This window comes from Amblyraja radiata, chromosome 5 (genome assembly GCF_010909765.2).
Source record: "Amblyraja radiata isolate CabotCenter1 chromosome 5, sAmbRad1.1.pri, whole genome shotgun sequence".
NCBI lineage: Eukaryota > Metazoa > Chordata > Chondrichthyes > Rajiformes > Rajidae > Amblyraja > Amblyraja radiata.
Genome location: NC_045960.1, coordinates 30,360,301 through 30,379,375, shown reverse-complemented (window position 1 = coordinate 30,379,375; position 19,075 = coordinate 30,360,301). Strand labels below are relative to the sequence as shown.

Genomic DNA, 19,075 nt, shown 5'->3' with positions numbered 1-19,075 from the left:
CTAGGTTTTACGCCTAGTGTCTATAGTGATGACGACTCCAGATAGTTCATATGCCACCATGTTTTGGGTGAGGGTAGTTTAAACATTAGCACCTAGCCTTAATGGAAGGTTCAAGTTAAGTAGCTGGAACAGCTGCTATAACTCCCAATAATCTTGCCACTGTTGAATGGTAGGTAGATACCATTAATTGTTACAGGTTGTGTCATACTGACTCTCCTATGCCAAGTTAAAGATAAGTGGGTAGAGTGTTGAATACCAGATAGTCAACAGTAGAGGATTTATATTTCAAGGTACTGCAATACTGGTTGATGCGTGGAGTGGACGGAGCAAGCCCCTCCCCATCTCCCTGTTCCAATTCAATTGATATATGGTCCCTTGATAAGGGACGAGTCAAAATAGAACTAACAACAACAGATACTCCGCTTGATCTTAGTCAAGGCTGAGAGCGATGGTTTCAATCGTAGATCTATCTGGATAGCATGACAAGCTCGGCTAAAAGAATAATAGCTAAAGCTGTGATAGCTATACCCATGGATTAGTCATCGTTAATATCATTGGAACATGCCATGACGATAGTTCCTTAGTATAGCCAGGGCTGGTTAGAATATCTGGAACCAGTTTGGCTGTAATAGCCATAGTCGATAATTAATACTACCAAGTTATCTCCAAGTTTTTTGAACGGGTACTGAATAGTATGCATCTTTTAAGTTGATGTCTACCATTAAGTATGCTTGGAATGAAAAGGTTGGCAGTTTCAATATTCCAAGTGTGGCCTGGCGAGATACTCAAGTGGCAAGTCAATGACGGTGCGACATATACCATGTTGGGATTTTTAGAGCCAAAGGTTCATACTGGGTTTATTATGACCCCTTGATATCAATGATGGCGACATTACCATCTTGGTTAGTTGGTACCAAAGGTTCATATAGGCTTCTATATGACCCCTGTGTAATTATTACCCCCAGTTGCTAGTCCCTCATGTTCTTATTAGTGGGAGGGTAGACCCCTAGGGTGCATGCTGTACTGGTATTGTATGGTCCCTGGGAAGGGACATATCAGCTATAAACTGATAAGGCAGTTACTACTAACCTTAGCCAAAAGGCCGAGCAGGATGGGATCTAATTTAATTTTATCCTTGAATGCTTTGTTAGTACAAACCCTTCATCTTTTGTGTGATGGCAGGAACCATACTTATCTTATTTCACTGTTGTTCCGTGGTGTGTTCATCTCTTCGGTTTCCGGTTCCTTGTCCGTAGGGATGGTGTTGTTGGGGGTGGCACATTTTTCCAGGGGGCCCGCTCTGGACCCTGGCCTGAAAAAACAGGGCTTACGGTTGGCATGCGGGCCCCGAGCTTACACCAGTACTATTAGGTGGACGCCTACTGGTGGACGCGTAGAGGCACTGCTGCTGGTTTTGTGTGGTGCTCATTCCAGACCCTGCCCTCAAGATGCCGAATTTTGGATACTTCTCCAGTTTTTTAGGCTTGGTTTGATAACTTAGCCAGCTAGCAGGATCTGTGGTTGAGAGGTCGGCATTCTCACAGTCCTGTAATTTTTTAAGTTGAGGGCAGGTTTTATAACTTCCTAAGAAGTTGCGGAGCACTGCAAGCAGTAGGGTCAGGTGGTTTGCCATACTACCCTGTACCTCTGAAATGAGCATTCAAAATGATAACCGACGTCAGGGATATCAAACGCATTTAAAGATATTTGGGTTTTAAAGCTATGCTCAATGTACCCCCCAATAACGGTGGGCACTTTGAGTAAATGCAATTTAGGGGAGGCGTGATGAATCCAACACCTCATGACTACCTGTCTTGGAGAGGTTTTTTGAAAAGAACAGGTAGTAAGCTGGCCATCAGTTGAGACTGAAAAGCCATCTCGCTAGTGGTGGAGCCACATAGCGGCCACACCCAGCAGCTCTTCCTGATCCTGTACCTCAAGCATACTCCCAATAAACTTCAGCCAGTGACCCCTCTTCTTGACCAGTCCAGTCTGGTCCCCATCAATCCCTCGACAAGGGAGATGGCCAATGCTGTTAGGCACTGGAGTGGGAGTGTTAGCTCCCTTGGCGGACTTGCCCCTGCTCCTGAGGCAAGTCTCGCTGGAGTTTTTAGCTCCATGACCTTCCTCTGGCTTGGAGAAACAGACACTCTTGTTTCTTGTTTGAAGTGCTGATTCCATCTTCCGTGTCTGTCTCTAGCCTGAGGTTGGTCCTGACCTTGCTGTTAGAGGCTGTCTGCCGTTTTCGGGCGGCATTTCAGCGGTTCTCCGGCGGCGAGTCTCCTTGTCGGGAGTCTGCAGGGGTGCCGGCCGGTTCGAAATTTCCCTCCAGTCCGCTGCTGTTGGTCAGACAGCTGTTTAGCGGACTGGGCATCAGCGCAGCACCCGTGTCTGTGGACCGCAGTGTGTGCGGTCCCATTGCCGCCTCTCCCCCCTCCACTGTCGGCTCCTTCCCTGGAGTTGAACGGGGGCCGCTTCCCTCTGCTGCTTTGCTCCCCCTGGAGAAAAAACAAATGCAAAGTCGCTAGTTTAAACTGAAGGTAAGTACTTACCTAATGGACCTTTCCTTCAAGCTTGTAGCGGGAGCGCTTGACTCTCGCTGCATCGCTGTTGCCTGCGTGAACGCAATGTCGCGCATGCGTGCTGAGCGGGCTCTTCACGTAGTCACTCACGTGACTCCGAAGTAAAATCAGAACCTAATGACTAGAGCTGAAACCAGTCTCCCTTTGATGTGGGAATACAAGTTCCCTGTCAACTCTTGACTAAGAGTCACCATGAATACTCAGCGTTTTGCCTCAGAGTGGAAATTAGTATAATGCAAGGCTGAATCAGGAATTACCTCGCAGTCCTTTGGCTGAAACCACTTGTCTGAGTCGCTAGACTGCACAACACAATCTCTTCGGCCCGCCACTCAATCAGGAATACTGGTATTGATAGCCTATGAATTATTATAAATACATTGTTGATTCACAACATGAACCTGCAGGTCAGATAAAAAATATATTATATGCCAGACCAGCTTCCTGCTGGTAGCTACCTATCCCAGAGAGGATGGCAATGATGATTCCAATGAACCAGCAACTCTACTAACTGAGAAGAAATAAACCATATGTTGAGGAAGACTTCAACTACTTCATTCTACTGAGCAGTCTGATAACCTCAGTCACAGGTGATGGTGCAGTGCTTCCCTGGTCACTATGACCCCTATGGCCAGCCAGTTCCATGATGGTCTACACTGAACCAGGGTAACCAAATTGTTCGTACTTGGAACTTACAGAGGTTACTATGCAAGGCACCCTGCCAATGTCTCTGCATCAACCTGATCTATCCCAGAGACATTGAAAACCACGAGGCAGCCCAGTGGTCTCCAATTTCGGCAGCCTGCTCGCGTGTGGAGCTCGAACGGCGGTAACCGCAAAAAGTTTCTCTAGCTCCTTATGGAGCTTCCACGGCGGCCCAAACCCCAGCCGCCTCCATAGCTACTTCGGGCCCGCTATTGGAGCGGCCCGCTGGAAATAAAATTGACTTACCTGCCAGAGCGGTTCGAACTGCTCCGACACTCGTGCCATGCATTAGACGTATTGACGCGCATGCAGGCTGGTGGGCTCTTCACATAGTCAATCACGTGACTTTGAAATAAAATCCACACGGTAAAGTCGTTGAAGGACACAAAATGCTGGAGTCACTTAACGCGTCAGGCAGCTTCTCTGGAGAATGTTCTCATTTCCTCTTGGTTACATTTGGAAATATTATGGCTGATAAATGTCAACGGTGGGAAATATCTAGGTATTAAGGATACGTGCATCCTCTAAACAAAGCCCTGTTTCATTAGCCTCAAAGTTTTTCTACCTTAACTGGGCTACTTTGTCATAATCAGCCTTCCTCTCAAAGATCGGCATGCGGAATCTCACCCTATCACTGTCAAAATAAAATATACATTGGTGGAAAGACTGGGATTAAAAATAAAAATAAAAGATTTTTAATTTTTTTTTAATTAGAAGTACGGTAAGTTACAATACTACACAACACATATGTCTTAATACATTTTTTGTACCACTTCATTTTTTGAGCTTTAAGAAAAAGATAGAAGTAAAGAAAGTAAAGAAAGTGGGCAAGAGTCGTGAAGGTGCAGGAGAGTGTTGAGAAAAGAAAGCCCCTTAGAAAAGAAGTTAGAGAAGGAAGTAAAGAAAGAAAGTAGACCCTAGAAAAGAAGGAAAAAGAAAGGAGAAACAATCGCTCTATTATAACATTAAACTCCGCAGAAAGGGGACTACCAACCAAGTCTGTTTTTAGGATTAAAAATGAAGGAGTATTGGCTAAAGTAGCAAAGGAAGCAACTCCAGTAATTTTCATTTTCTCATAGAAGGTGCTTATGATGCTATAAACATTATAATATTGTTTCATTAAGATTGGTGGGTTGGCAGATTGCAACCTACACATGGTCCACCCTGTTTCGACTAATGCAATCAACCCGACGTGCACAAACAAATAGATCAAATAGAACAAGTTGATCTACAACTTTAGGCTATGCACGCCATATGCAAGAAGAAGGAGAATAAGATTGGTTAGATCTATTTTCATATTTGTGATTTATAGATTGTCTTTAGTATTTGAAAAGAAGGCTATTGGTCTCTCGATTTGTTAACTGCTGGTGTAATTTTACTTACTCTGAAGATATGTGGGTTTTTAGCCACTTTAGCTTGCTTAAATTATTTCAATCCCTGGCATCGTGAGCTATTAGAGAGAGTGCCTTACGACACCATGAACATGAACATTGAATTCTCCCAATTTTCCATCCTGGGGGCATGAAAATTGAATTCTCCCAATTTTGTTAGCCCTTGCTGTCTCCTCCCCTTCCTATCTTTCCCTCAGCCCTCGGGCTCCTCCTCCTCCTTTTTCTTTTCTTCTCCCTGCCCCCCCCCCATCAGTCTGAAGAAGGGTTTCGGTCCGAAACGTCACCTATTTCCTTCGCTCCATAGATGCTGCTGCACCCGCTGAGTTTCTCCAGCATTTTTGTGTACCTTCTATTGCAGGACATCCTCGTTTATCAATGAAGTGAAAGTATTACTTTAAAAATCACGATAAATCCTGAGGTAAAGCAAGTGGCTCACCATTTCTCTCCCAATTACCTTCGACTATTGCAGCAAAGTGTATATTGCAGCAAGGTGAACCACACGGTGGGGCGCAAAGTTTCCAGAGGTTTCCGTTCAGGTTTCCTAAGTGGAACAGGGGCATTAGGAAACCTGAACGGAAACTTCTGGAGACTTTGCGCCCCACCCAATGTTTCCGTGCGGTTCCCGGAGGTTGCAGGTGGTTGCCGGAGGTTGCAGGTAGTGAAAGCAGGTAGAGAGTGACAAAAACCTCCGGGAACCGCACGGAAACCTTGGTTGGGGCGCAAAGTCTCCAGAGGTTTCCGTTCAGGTTTCCTAAGTGGGACAGGGGCATAAGGACATGCGAGAAATAGATAGGCTAAATGCACAGATTCTTTTACCTAGAGTAGGGAAATCAGAAACCAGAGGACAAAGGTTTAAGGTGAGGGGGCAAAGATTTAATAGGAATCTGAGGGACAACATTTTTACACAGAGGGTGGTGGGTATAAGGAATGAGCTGCTAGAGGAGGCAGCTGAGGCAGGTAATATCGCAATGTTTAAGAAACATTTAGAAACTTCTGTATTATGTTTACATATTTTGTTATGCTGCAGCAAGCAAGAATTTCAGTACCTTCGATTTTCCAGCATCTGCAGTTCCTTCTTAAACAAATTTCATTGTCCTATCTGGGACACATGACAATAAAACTCTCTTGACTCTTGACTCTCTTGAGATAGGTACATGGATAGGATAGATTTAGAAGCATATGGGCCAAATGCAGGCAGGTGGGATTAGTGTAGATGGGGCATATTGGTCAGCATGGGCAAGTTGGGTCTGTTTCCATGCTGTATGACTCTATGCCTCTAAGAGTTTGTGGATTTGTAGACAACACGAAACTTCGTTCAAATTTTGAATATCAACATGCAAGGAGCAACGTGATCCATTTAGGAAGTGGATGCCCTTTCTATTCAGCAAGATTGCAAAACTTTTGTAACAATTCCCAATACCATGCCATCACCATTCATCGGCAAGGTAGGTTCTTGGAGTGTCACCACTTACATAATTCCTGTTAAAAGAGGAAATGAGAACATTCTCCAGAGAAGTGAAAAAACTTTTTTTTCAGCTTCTTACATTGCGATTAATTTTCGGGTCGCATCTCTGGTCGCTCTGCGGCCTACCATAGATGGAGCTTGAGGCCTCCTCGGACTGACTTGAGCCCCACTGCGCGGCGTGGACTTAACATCAGAGTTGATCCCTTGCCTGATCACTTACCATCAAGAACTTGCAGTCTCGGGAGAGGCCGAGTCGGGAAGCTCCAACGACTTAGAGGCTCGCCAGCCCTGAGCCAGTGTTCGATCGCTCGGCACGGGGGAGCTGACATCTCCCCGATGCAGGAGCTGACATCTCCCCGATGCAGGAGCTGACCACCCCGATGCGGAGGGCCCAAATGCCGCCGGCTACGGGAGTCAAGATAGTCCCGTCAATGGATGGCTCGAGGCTCCCGACCGCGGGAGCGCAAAGAAGGGAAGAGATTTGAACTTTTTTTTTCGCCTTCCATCACAGTGAGGAATGTGGAGGAGTCACTGTGGTGGATGTTTATGTTAAAATGTATTTTGTGTGTTCCGTTGGTTTTTATTTGTATGACTGACTTGGCAAATGAAATTCCTCGTATATTGCAAAACATACTTGGCTAATATAGTATTATTGTGATTGTGATTGTGATTGACTATGGGTGCTTGTTTGTACGGAATTTGCACGTTCTCCTCGTAACCTGCGTGGGTTTTCTCCAAGATCTTCGGTTTCCTCCCACACTCCAAAAACGTGCAGGTTTGCAGCATAATTGGCTTGGTATAAAATGTAAATTGTCCCTAGTGTAGGATAGTGTTAATGTGCGGGGACCACTGGTCGGTGCGGACTTGGTGGGCCGAAGGGCCTGTTTCCGCGCTGTAAACTTAACTAAACTAAACTAAACTCATGCCCCTGCTCCAAGGTGGTGAATCTGTGGAATCTATTGCCACAGACTGCTGTGGAAGCCAAGTCTTTGGGTACTTTTAAAGCGGACATCGACAGGTTCTTGATTAGTAAGGGTGTCAAAGGTTATGGGAAGATGGCAGGAGAATGGGGCTGAGAGCGAAAAATAGATCAGCCATGCTTGAATGGCGCAATAAATTGAATGGCCTAATTCTGTTCTCATGAAAATCCTTGTGAATCTTTTCTGCAGCATCTCCAGCTTAATCACTACTTTCTCGTGCTTTTCCAGTATTTCCAGCAGTTTTCTAATTTTATTCCAGATTTCCAGCATCAGTAGATTCTTCAATTTTAGATTCACCAGAGATCTCATTAAACCCTCAGGCTGACAGTTTAATCCAGGGTCAAAATAAAACAAAATCCTCTTCAAAAGATTACTTGCACGTTCTTCTTTATTATTTTGTGGCAGATTTGGCATTTATTGTCCATCCTTAATTGGCTCCTCAACTGATTGAGGCTTGTTAGGCCTTTTGGAGTCATTTTAAATTTATAGAAGTTGTACGCAATATGCTATGGCTGTTGTACTGATCCTTTAAGTCAGATATCAGGGGCGGCATGTTGGTGACAGTGGTAGAGTCGCTGCCTTACAGCGACAGAGATCCAGTTTTGTCATGACTATGGGTGCTGTCTGTATGGAGCTTGTACGTTCTCCATGTGACCACATGGACTTTCCTCCCACATCCCAAATACGTACAGCTTTGTAGGTCAATTGGCTTGGTAAAATTGTAAAGTGTCCCTGGTGATTGTTGGTCGGTGTGGACTCAGTGGGCTGAAGGGCCTGTTTCCATGCTGCATTTCTTAAGTCGAAAGTCTAAAGAGTTTCCATCACCTGAGACACAGATTACGACATGTATCCCTGGTTCATACACCTAGACTCTCACTGTTTGAAATGAACAAAAATGATTCAGATTAACGCTGATGTGAGCTTTATAAATGAAGTGAAAAGTTGACTTTTGAAAATGCCAGAATTCAATATTGACTGCAGGCTTAAAGCAGATGTCCATAACAAAGCGAACAGTTCTCTCAAACACTTGGCCAATGTTTCTCCTTCCATGAATGCAATCAAGCAGCAGTTTAAATGGCCCATCAGTTTCCGGTATATGTGGTGAATGACAGCAGTGTTTGTCCACACATCAGTAATCAAATATAAAACACCAATTGAAGTGCTTTGAGATTTTTCAGTGTGTTAATGTGCCATGTAGTAAGTGGAATGATTGCAGTCAATGCTATAAATCAGTTTTGTAAGTTTTAACTGCAGTCTATTGCTGGGAAATTATTACGATAAAAGGCACTTATTCCTGAAACTTCACAATATCATCCAAAATGTTTAAATAAGGAAATTAATTGACCATAATGACTCAACATTAATACTTCTTATGGGTAAATGATAAATTTGTGTAATTTGATCTTCTACCTTGACATGTAGTTCTGACTATTCCAGAAGATAGGCAAAAAATGGTGGAGTAACTCAGCGGGACAGGCAGCATCTCTGGAGAGAAGGAACTGTGATGTTTCTGGACTTGTCCCATACCATGACTTGGTGCCCATATCCTATCATATGGTAAGAAGCTTTAGCTCATCACATTCCCCCTCAAATTTTCTGGATTCCAAACATCTCACATTTAAAATTGTCTTGTCACTGCTCTCTATTTCCTTGAGAAATCCTGGCAATTCTTCAAGGAAGTCCCAAACTTCCTCACACCAGTGGTGGTGGATTCATCACAGGGTGTGACAGCTTGCTCCAGATTCGCAGCTGCTCCCCACTAAGCCTTTGCCAAGTCACACCTGGTGTAGATTCAGCGATTCCACTCTCTTCAATGTGGAGGACTGCTGCTATGAAGAAAGCCAAGTCTCAAATAGTGGACTTTTATGTGAATTCATTTTGCATTTGATTGTTTGAAGTTTCTTTTGAGTGTTTTAATAGACTACTTACATGATCCCTGCCACCCACCACCAAGGGAGGCACAGTGGAGCAGCTGGTCGAGCTGCTTCCTCACAGCACCAGAGAACCCTGTTCAATCCTGACCGCGGGTGGTGTCTGTGTGAAGTTTGCATGTTTACCCTGTGAATGCGTGGATTCACTCTGGGCATACTGGTTACCCACCACATCCTGAAGGGGCAGGTAACCCACTTTACTCAAGTAGGTCAATAGTCAGGCAGTGCGGTGGCACAGCGGTAGAGTCGCTGCCTTACAGCGCCAGACACCCGTGTTCGATCCTGACTATGGGTGCTGTCTGTATAGATGTTGTACGCTCTCCCTGTGACCACGTGGGTTTCCTCCATGTGCTCCGGTTTCCTCCCACATCCCAAAGAAGTGTGGGTTTGTAGGTTAATTAGCCTCTGTAAATTGCCCCTTGGTGGGAAGTGGATGCGAGAGTGGGGATAACATAGAACTAATATGACCAGGTGATCGATGGTCGGCATGGACTTGGTGGGCCAAAGGGCCTGTTCCCAGTACTATGTCTCTCTAAACCTGACTGTACATTTCTCACTCAGATTCATTGTCCATGCAGGGTGAAATATGAGGGAACCTTCCACTGTCTAGTGGCTTCTTACCGCAATGAGCAAGGCAGCTTGGCACAGGTCATAGAGTCTGTTAGATGAAATATCCACAAACAGAGGTGAAACTGCAAAAGGATGAGAGATGGAAAGTTGCAACAAGACTTTGAACAGCAGTGGAAGAAGATTAATCTGCAATAACTAATGCCATGAGATTCGCCAGAGCAACGGCAAAGATAAAACATGTAGGAAGGAACTGCAGATGCTGGATTACACCGAAGATAGACATAAAATGCTGGAGTAACTCAGCGGGACAGGCAGCATCTCTGGAGAGTAGGAATAGGTGGCATTTCGGGTCGAGACCCTTTTCCAGATGGTCTGAAGAAGGGTCTCGACCCAAAACGTCACCCATCCTTTTTCTCCAAAGATGCTGCCTGACCTGTTGAGTTTTTCCAGCACGTTGTGCCTATCTCCTTCACTAGACAGGCTTTGACTCGCCCCCACCACTCTTTTCCAGTTTTCTCCTCCCTACTAAGTCAGTCTGAAGAAGGGTCCTGATCTGAAACATCATCTATCCATTCCCTCCACACATCCACTCAGTTATTCCATCACCTTGTGCTTTGCTCAATTTCTCCATCATAAGTATAACAAACTGTCGTAACACAAAAAGAAACTCCGTTATTGCCTTAACTAATACCAGCAAGACATTTTTCTTAAACATTTATTTCAACTTCACAAACAGGTAACACAACTTTTCTTAAAATTTGATTGTTTACATCAAGTTTACCAATCCAATTCATAAAATTAATCTGACACCGGTAAATGTGCTGTAATTATTCCCTGCTTGGAATGTGTGCAATCTTGGAGCCATTTTAAATTGTGTGTTGGCACCTACTTCAAAATTTATCCTACTGTGAATAAAGTTATGTGCTGGACCAAAATGTCTTGTTAGCACAAACAAAAATGCACCAACGTGAATGAAGTGAAACATGTGGGGTGCAACGTAAAATGCATTAAGCACATATTCACAGATCATTGCTTTTTGGTGAGACATTCGTGGCAGCTCCATGCAAAAATTCTTTGAGCACATTCTGTTTTTTTATAATATATATTGATCAGTGGATTCCAAAAAATATATGAACTAATGCATTAACCACACTTGATCCATCAGTGCATTTTCTGGAATCTTTAAAACAGTTCCTGATGTGGGTTAGCCACTGCTTATTTTTTCTCAAAAGAAAATGTACAACCTGCCAAACCTCTAAGCTGCTAAGGACAAGAGCCAAATATTGACATTTCCATTGATTTCTGGGGCAGTAGTTTAGCTAAGATGAAGAAAGTACAATAATCTTCTCAAAATCAGCCTTTGGTTATTCTATTATTGTGATGCCAAGGGTGTCTATGACATGACACCAAAAAGATGACATCAACGAGAACTCCTGTCAATTTTTTCACAATAAGTTCCAAAACCACCCCCCCCCCCCTTGCCTCCCACCTCCCACTATGAACAATAAACTAGACAGGATCTCAGAAATTGTATGAAATATGCAATGAAATGGGAGTTGGCATTTGCTCAGTTGCTCCGTTGAGCTTTTGTCTCCATTGAGAGGCCCATTGGGGCGTCGCGGTTGAAGAGCGTGAGGGGGGGGGGAGGGGAAGACAATGGTGACCCGGTGTGGGGGGGGGGGGAGGCACTCTAGTTTAGAATCCTATGCCCAGGGGGATAAGTCTGTGTTTGTTTGTTTATTTTGTTCATTTATTCCGGTGAAGGCGCTGTGCACACGGCAGCCAGACAACAGCCGCTTGTCTTTTTCTTTTATGTTTTCACTTTTAACTTTTTTTGTGTACCATGTGTGTTGTGACTGTCAGCTGACCAATTTCCCTCCGGGGATGAATAAAGTTTTATCGTATCGTATCGTATAAGAAAATCGAGCCAAACGTCATGACACACTCCTTCCTTTCCACATATGCACTCTTTTCTCTACCGGCCACTTTCCCACCATGAAGAAAGGAGCCTTTTCTCCTGCCCCTTCTGTTTTACTTATTCACCCTTTAGTTACTCTTCTACCATCCATCTTCTCATCACTGTCTTCTCCATTCCATCCGTTCCTTTCACTTGCCCACTCCTCCATTAATCGTTCCCCAACCCAACCCCCAACCCAACCCAACTCCCCCCCCCCTCTTCCTTCCTTTGTTTAGATAGACCTCCCTATCCAGATATACCACAAGCTTCCCAGCTCCTTTGCCGGTTTGCAGAATTAGACTGTGCAGCACCATGTGTTATAATGGTGTAAATCACCTAGACGTACTGTAGAATGAAACAGTTTTCACATACTTCTCCGAGCCTTGGCACGGGACAGTAAGCTCATTTCCAGGCAGGAATTTTGTGTTCATCAACACTATTTGTACTGCTCCAAACTCTTGCTAACAGCATCAACAGTGAGCAATGTCTGACGTTCGCCGTCAGTGACATTTTCATCACAATGATCTGAAGAACACAGTTGCTATTCATGCATAGGAAAGCTGGTTTGAACTCACACCAATGGCACAGTTAAAGGAAAAATCACACTGTGATGGATTTCTAGCTCTTAGTCTTCATTTACCCTGGACAGCACAGGAATAGGGTACTAGCTAAAAATGAAATACAACTGAATGTTAGCTCCATTGAGGATTAAGTGCTCAAAATGTCCCAAGAACATATCCCTTTAAGAACAAAACCAATAGAAGGAGGAGTGGGCCATTCAGTCCCACCATTCAATACTATCATAGCTGATCTGTTACATCAGCATCTTCCTGCCCTAATCCCATAATCCTTGATTTCCTTAAGGGCCTGTCCACCGTGGCGATTTTTTCGGCGACTGCTGGCATAATTGACTGACGTATCACCGAAGATTTTGCGGCGTGATGACGTACGACGCACGGTATTTTTTCAAATGTCGCAAAAAATTTTTGTCGACGCTGAATTTTGAAATGTTCAAAATCTTTTGGCGACACTGATATGATGCCCGTAGTCGCCAAAAAAAATCGCCAAGTGGGACAGGCCCTTTACTATCAAAAAAGATACCAATCTCAGTGTTGAGCATGTTCAGTGTCTGAGCCACTACAGCACTTTTTGGTAGAGAATTCCAAGGATTCACATCGCTCTGAATGAAGAAATTCGTTTTAGTTTCAGAGATACAGCTAAATGTCTGTACGTCTTTGTAATGTGGGAGGGAACCGAAGCACCCGGGGAAAACCCACAAGGTCACGAGGAGAACATACAAACTCCATACAGGATTGAACCCGGGTCTGGCGCTGTAAGGCAGCAACTCTACCACTGTGCCACCGTGCCACCCTAAAATTACTGTGCATTGCTACACAGATTGGCTAACTGATTATTTTGGGTGTATGACCTCAGGTAAACAACAACTCTCCATCCATCCTGTCAAATCCTGTAAAAATGGTTCAATGGGATCATCTCTCATTCTTCTTCTTCTTCTTGCGTATGGCGTGCACAGCCTAAAGTTGCAGGTCAACTTGTTCTATTTGATCTTATTTGATTGTGCATGCCAGGTTGATTGCATTTGTCGAAACAGGGCGGACCACGTGAAGGTTGCAATCTCCCACCCCTCTCATTCTTCTGAACTCAAAAGAATACAGGTCCATTGAGGATTAAGAGTCTGAAGAAGGATCCCGACCCGAAACATCACCCATCCTTTTTCTCCAGAAACGCTACCTACGGCTGCCCTGGCTACTCCAGCATTTTGTGTCTATCTTCAAATACAGGTCCAATCTTTCCTCATATGATGGAGAATATGCCGTTGCCATGTCAGAAATCATCCCAATAGGCTCAGAATTTCCCTTGTCACAAGTATATCCTTCCTTAGGTAGGGAGTCCAAAAAATTGAAGAGAGTCCAGCAAATCTTTTAGAATCATAGAGTCATACAACATGCAAACAGGGCATTCAGCCAACTTGCCACGCCGACCAAGTTGCCCCATCTACACTAGTCCACTAGAGTATGGTAATGAATAAATATTAAATACATTGAAATACAACTTAATGATTGAGGTTTCCTAATGCATGGGTGAAATGCATTGTCATGATTTTGTTACATTGTATTCCACTGCATGGAGAAAGGACTTTATCATTTTCTAAAGTGAAGACAAATACCTAAAATGGTCATTGATGTTGTGGTGAAATTCATAGAGTAAAGAGTATCTTTAGTTAGTTATTTATAGAGATACAGCGGGGAAATGTCCTTCAGCCCACTGAGTCCGTGGATACCAGCGATCCCTGCACACTAACGCTATCCTACATACATCACGGAAATTTACAATTATACCAAGCCAATTAACCTACAAATCTGTACGTCTTTGCAATGTGGGAGGATACAGGAGATCCCGGAGAAAACCCACACAGGTCACGGGGAGAATGTACAAACTCCGTACAGACAGCACCAGTAGTCAGAATCGAACCTAGGTCTCTGGCACTGTAAGCAGCAACTCTACCACTGCGCCACCGTGCCTGCCCAGTTTCTGGTGTGGTCTCAGTAGACTTCTATTTAATTGAGCAGACTGTCTCTTGCTCATATACAGTACTCTTGTACCTGCAAGCAGACTTCACATTCATCATGCAAGGACATCACATGGGGGGGAAAGAATCTGTGAAATTCAAATTATTTTGAGGAATGTCAACCTTCTTGGTCATTTGTACTGGTTGATAATCTGCCTAAACCAACATAGAGGCCAGGGATATGGGAATTCCAACTTTCAGTGTCTCTGCCACTTAAAATGCCAAACGGAAATTCCAACACCACTGGCTGCAGCCCAGGATGTTTGGGTACCAAAGCAAATTCCAAGCATACCAATGGACTGTCACCAAAGTTATGATAGGGATATGATGGAATGGCAATGATTTTTCAGGGCTTGTATTTCTAAGCCGCAATGATCTAAAGACTTTTCAAAAGCAGAGTACTTTGTCTATTTAAAATCAAAGGAAAATAAATACTAAAATCTTCTCTCTTGAGAACTAGCTTGGCTCTTGAAATGTTGTTTTCTTTACTTCGGTGTTGGAATATTGCAATCTGTGCAAACAATTCTCTTCAAATGAGCACAGATGTATTAAAGCGAGTATAAAGAAGGGGCGTAATGATAATTTTAAAAATGGGTTGTTGTCTCTGGAGTGTCAGAGGTTGAGGGGGAGACCTGATAGAAGCATATAAAAGCATGAGAGGCATAGATTGGGTAGATCATTTTCCCATGGTGGAACATTCAAAGATTAGAGGGCATAGCTTTAAGGTGAGAGGGGCAAGTTGTTATACAGAGTGGTGGGTGCCTTGAACATGCTGCCAGGGGCAGTGGTGGAAGTAGATACGATAATGGTATTTAAGAGACTTTTGAATAGGCATGTGGATATGTGAACGTGATCATGTTTTTTAAGGAGGTGTCAAAGGTGATCAATGAGGATCACTATCACTATCCCATCTACACTTGTCCCACCTGCCTACGTTTGGCCCACATCCCTCTAAACCTGTCCTATCCATGTCCCTGTGTAATTGTTTCATAAACGATAGTCCCTGCCTCAACTACCTCCTCTGGCAGCTTGTTCCATTCATCCACCACCCTTTGTGTGAAAATGTTACCCCTCAGATTCCTAGGCAGACAAAAATGCTGGAGAAACTCAGCGGGTGAGGCAGCATCTATGGAGCGAAGGAAATATGCGACGTTTCGGGTCGACCCGAAACGTTGCATATTTAATTCGCTCCACAGATGCTGCCTCATCTGCTGAGTATCTCCAGCATTTTTGTCTACCTTCGATTTCCCAGCATCTGCATTTCCTTCTTAAACCCTCAGATTCCTGATACTTTTGTTTTTTATATCATGTCCACCTGACCAATTGTAAGAGTCTTGACAAAACTTAGTGTCCTAAGAGGATTGCATGCCTGCTTTGAACATGTCTAAACGATGCATTTAGTTTCCCTAATGTGGTAGCTGGCGGTATTTTTCTGCCTTCTATTTAGGGTCTTACTAGATTATGTAGGGCCTGAATAACATGGAGTTGTTCTCAGTCTTCGTGTTTCACAATGATATCAAAACATAAAATATTTTTTCGGTGTGGCACAGTGGAGCAGCTGTAGATTTGCTACCTTACAGCGTCAGAGATCCTGACTATGGGTGCTTGTCTGTACGGAGTTTGTACATTCTTCCTGTGACCTGCGTGGGATTTCTCCGGGATCTCCTGTTTCCTCTCACACTCCAAAGACGTACAGGTTTGGTAGGTTAATTGGCTTGGTGTAAGTGTAAATTGGCCCTAGTGTATGTAAGATAGCGTAAGTGTCGCGGGCCAGCCCGGACTCAGTGGGTCGAAGGGCCTGTTTCTGCGCTGTATCTCTAAACCAAACTAAATGTTTGCATAACATTTTTGTTTTCAAATAATGTACTTTATAAACAAATTGGGGATCATATAGAGAGGATGGAAACAACTGAGCATTATGTGGAACATAGTAGTTTCTGAGCTGCTGCAACCAAGCCAACATCAAGGCAAAGAAGGTGCAAAATGATTAATGTTGGAGATGCCCGATTCAGACATCGCACAGATGAATTTCTAAATCTGAGTCTACAAATATCCCTGGCTGAAATGCAAAAGCATCTGTTCAGCCAAACCTATGACCAATAACTAATTATCCCTATGCTTGAGAGAACATGCAATATATTAACGATGGAGTAAACTAAGATAAATGATGTAAAAGCAACCTTCACTCCACATGCAATGATGGATTTGTTCATATTGAGTACATAAATTCTCTATACACATAAACTTTCCCTGAAGTGCAGCCAAGATAGGACGTAAACTACAACATCAAAGACTATACTGTCTGAGAAGTGACACACCCATCCTTTATCATTAGTCCTTCAGAGAAAATATTGACATTTGGGAATACTGTGAACATATTAAATACTTCGCCAGCACTATCCGACTATCTTTAATGAAACTTTACAGATTAGCAAGGGCGTTGTCATAAATGCTAAAGGTTTTTCTCCAAATAAAATGGTTCCACTAAAATAAATGACTTACTGTACTTAATTCACCCAAGCTTCCTACTCTCCTTGTGAGAAACATCAGGCTGCTAATGGGGACACGCCACGGCCATTCAGACCTTCCTGTCACCATGGTGTGCACCACCACAGTGTGAACTGCCCATGTTCACCATGGTGTGCACCATAGTATAAACTGCCCATGTTCTCCTCAATGTGCACCCCCACAGTGTGAACTGCCCATGTTCACTTCAGTCGGCACAATAGTGTGAATTGCTCATGTTCTCTAGGTGAGCACATTAGTGTGAACTGCCCATGTTCACCATTTTTGCACCATTTTTTTTAAATCAAGAAATGTATTCAATTATCAAAAAATAATATTTACACTACAATAAAACAAGTCAGAACCCACCACCATAATACAATACAAATATATATCTATAATAAACTACTATACAACTATGTTACAATCCTTATTGAGGATACATTCAACACCCTGCGGAGCCCAGCAGTCCCGGAACTCCCTCAGGGTGCCCGTGGACAGGGAGTATTCCCTTTCTAACCGCACCCGGGCACGGACGTAACCCCAGAAAAGTGGCAGGCAGCCGGCATGGGTAAAGCCCTCCACCGCCTGGTGCCTTGAATCGCGGATGGCCAGCTTGGCTAGGAGCAACCCAACCAGGACATCTTCAGCCCTACCCATTTTTGCACCATAGTGTGAACTGCTAATTTTGGTGCCGCATCCGGAGCCGCGGGGATGAATCTCGGGCTAAGGCTCCGCTCCGATGCCTGACCCCTGGGTCACTGACCCTCACCTCCCCCGGACCCCAGCTGAACAAGGAGCACCTGAGCCGGCCCGCATTCTCTGGAGTTAAAAGACTCGCTACAGTATGCACCAGTTGTACAATTTCAAGCTGGAAAATGCAAAAGCTCCCTACCGTGGGAGGGGGGACGCCCCCCTCCCACACCCTCACCCCCCTCGGTCACTACGCTCCCTATCAATTTCTCACCCAATGTTGGCAGCCCTGCACTTAAACACAAACTATTTTTAATACATTCCATTTGTGGTCACCCTTAGTTTTCGGCTGTCTCCCCATGCCAGGTCCTCCTTTGTTCTCCCTCTCGGTGGGTCCCAACTACAGACATATGGGGTTATTTCAGTAAAGTGCAGTATAGGCGCTACATCTTGTTGAACGGTGAAGCCGGAGTGAGAGATCGAATGGCCTACTCATGCTTCTGCTTCCTTTGTTTTATATGTTCTTTTTCCCAGCCTTTCCCCTGCAGCAAAATGAATGAGTTTGTTGTCCCCGCGCCAGGGCTAACCCTGGCACAGGTTCATCTGGCATATCCCTCAGCGTAACTTCTGGGGATTGTCAGCATTTGCATTCTACCGCTGGACTTCACCAACAGTTGGGAAAAACCCTGTGTAGATGCGCCAACAAGTTTGTGACTTCCACAATCACAGTGCACATCTGAAAACTGATAACTACAAGAGGTAAAAAGTTAATCGACCTGAAACGTTCCTCTCTCCACAGTTGAAGTCTGCTCCGTTGGAAATTTGCAGCATGTTTTTATTACAGATTTCAAGCCTTGGTAGATTTTTGCTTTGGACTGCAAGATCTAATTCTGAACCTGTCGGTTGGCAATGAACAGCAATTTTGGGCTAATTTGATTGCTACCCTGGAATGGACTAACCTAAGGGGAAATAAGGTCATAAGTGATAGCAGTAGAATTAGGCCATTCGGCCCATCAAATCTACTCTGCCATTCAATCATGGCTGATCTATCTCGACCTCCTAACCCCATTTTCCAGCCTTCTCCCCATAACCTCTGACACCTGTACTAATCAAAAATCTATCTATCTCTGCCTTAAAAATATCCACTGAAAATCAAAGAACTCCAGATGCTCGAAATCTGAAATAAAGACTAAAATTGCTGGGGATACTCAGACAGCATCTGTGGAATTAATGATTCAGGTGTTGTAGTTTCTCCTTATTATTGCTTAGTTTACTGTATCTTTATCAAGTGGGTCTGATGAAAGGTTTTCTGATGTGGGGTGTTTTTTTACTTTAGAGATACAAGGTGGAAACAGGCCCTTCTGCCCATGGAGTCTGCGCTGACCAGCAATCGATCCCCGCACACTAACACTATCCTACACACACTAGGGACAATTTACAATTTCACCAAAGGCCAATTAACCCACAAACCTGTATGCGATTGGAGTGTGGGAGGAAACCCACGCGGTCATGGGGAGAACGTACATAGAAACATAGAAACATAGAAATTAGGTGCAGGAGTAGGCCATTCGGCCCTTCGAGCCTGCACCGCCATTCAATATGATCATGGCTGATCATCCAACTCAGTATCCCGTACCTGCCTTCTCTCCATACCCTCTGATCCCCTTAGCCACAAGGGCCACATCTAACTCCCTCTTAAATATAGCCAA

The 19,075-nt window shown here is 44.1% G+C and overlaps 1 pseudogene; it reads right to left on the bottom strand.

Annotated features, from left to right (window-relative positions):
* Positions 1-271: 271 nt before the first annotated feature.
* LOC116973871 lies at positions 272-450 on the bottom strand (annotated as a pseudogene).
* Positions 451-19,075: the final 18,625 nt, after the last annotated feature.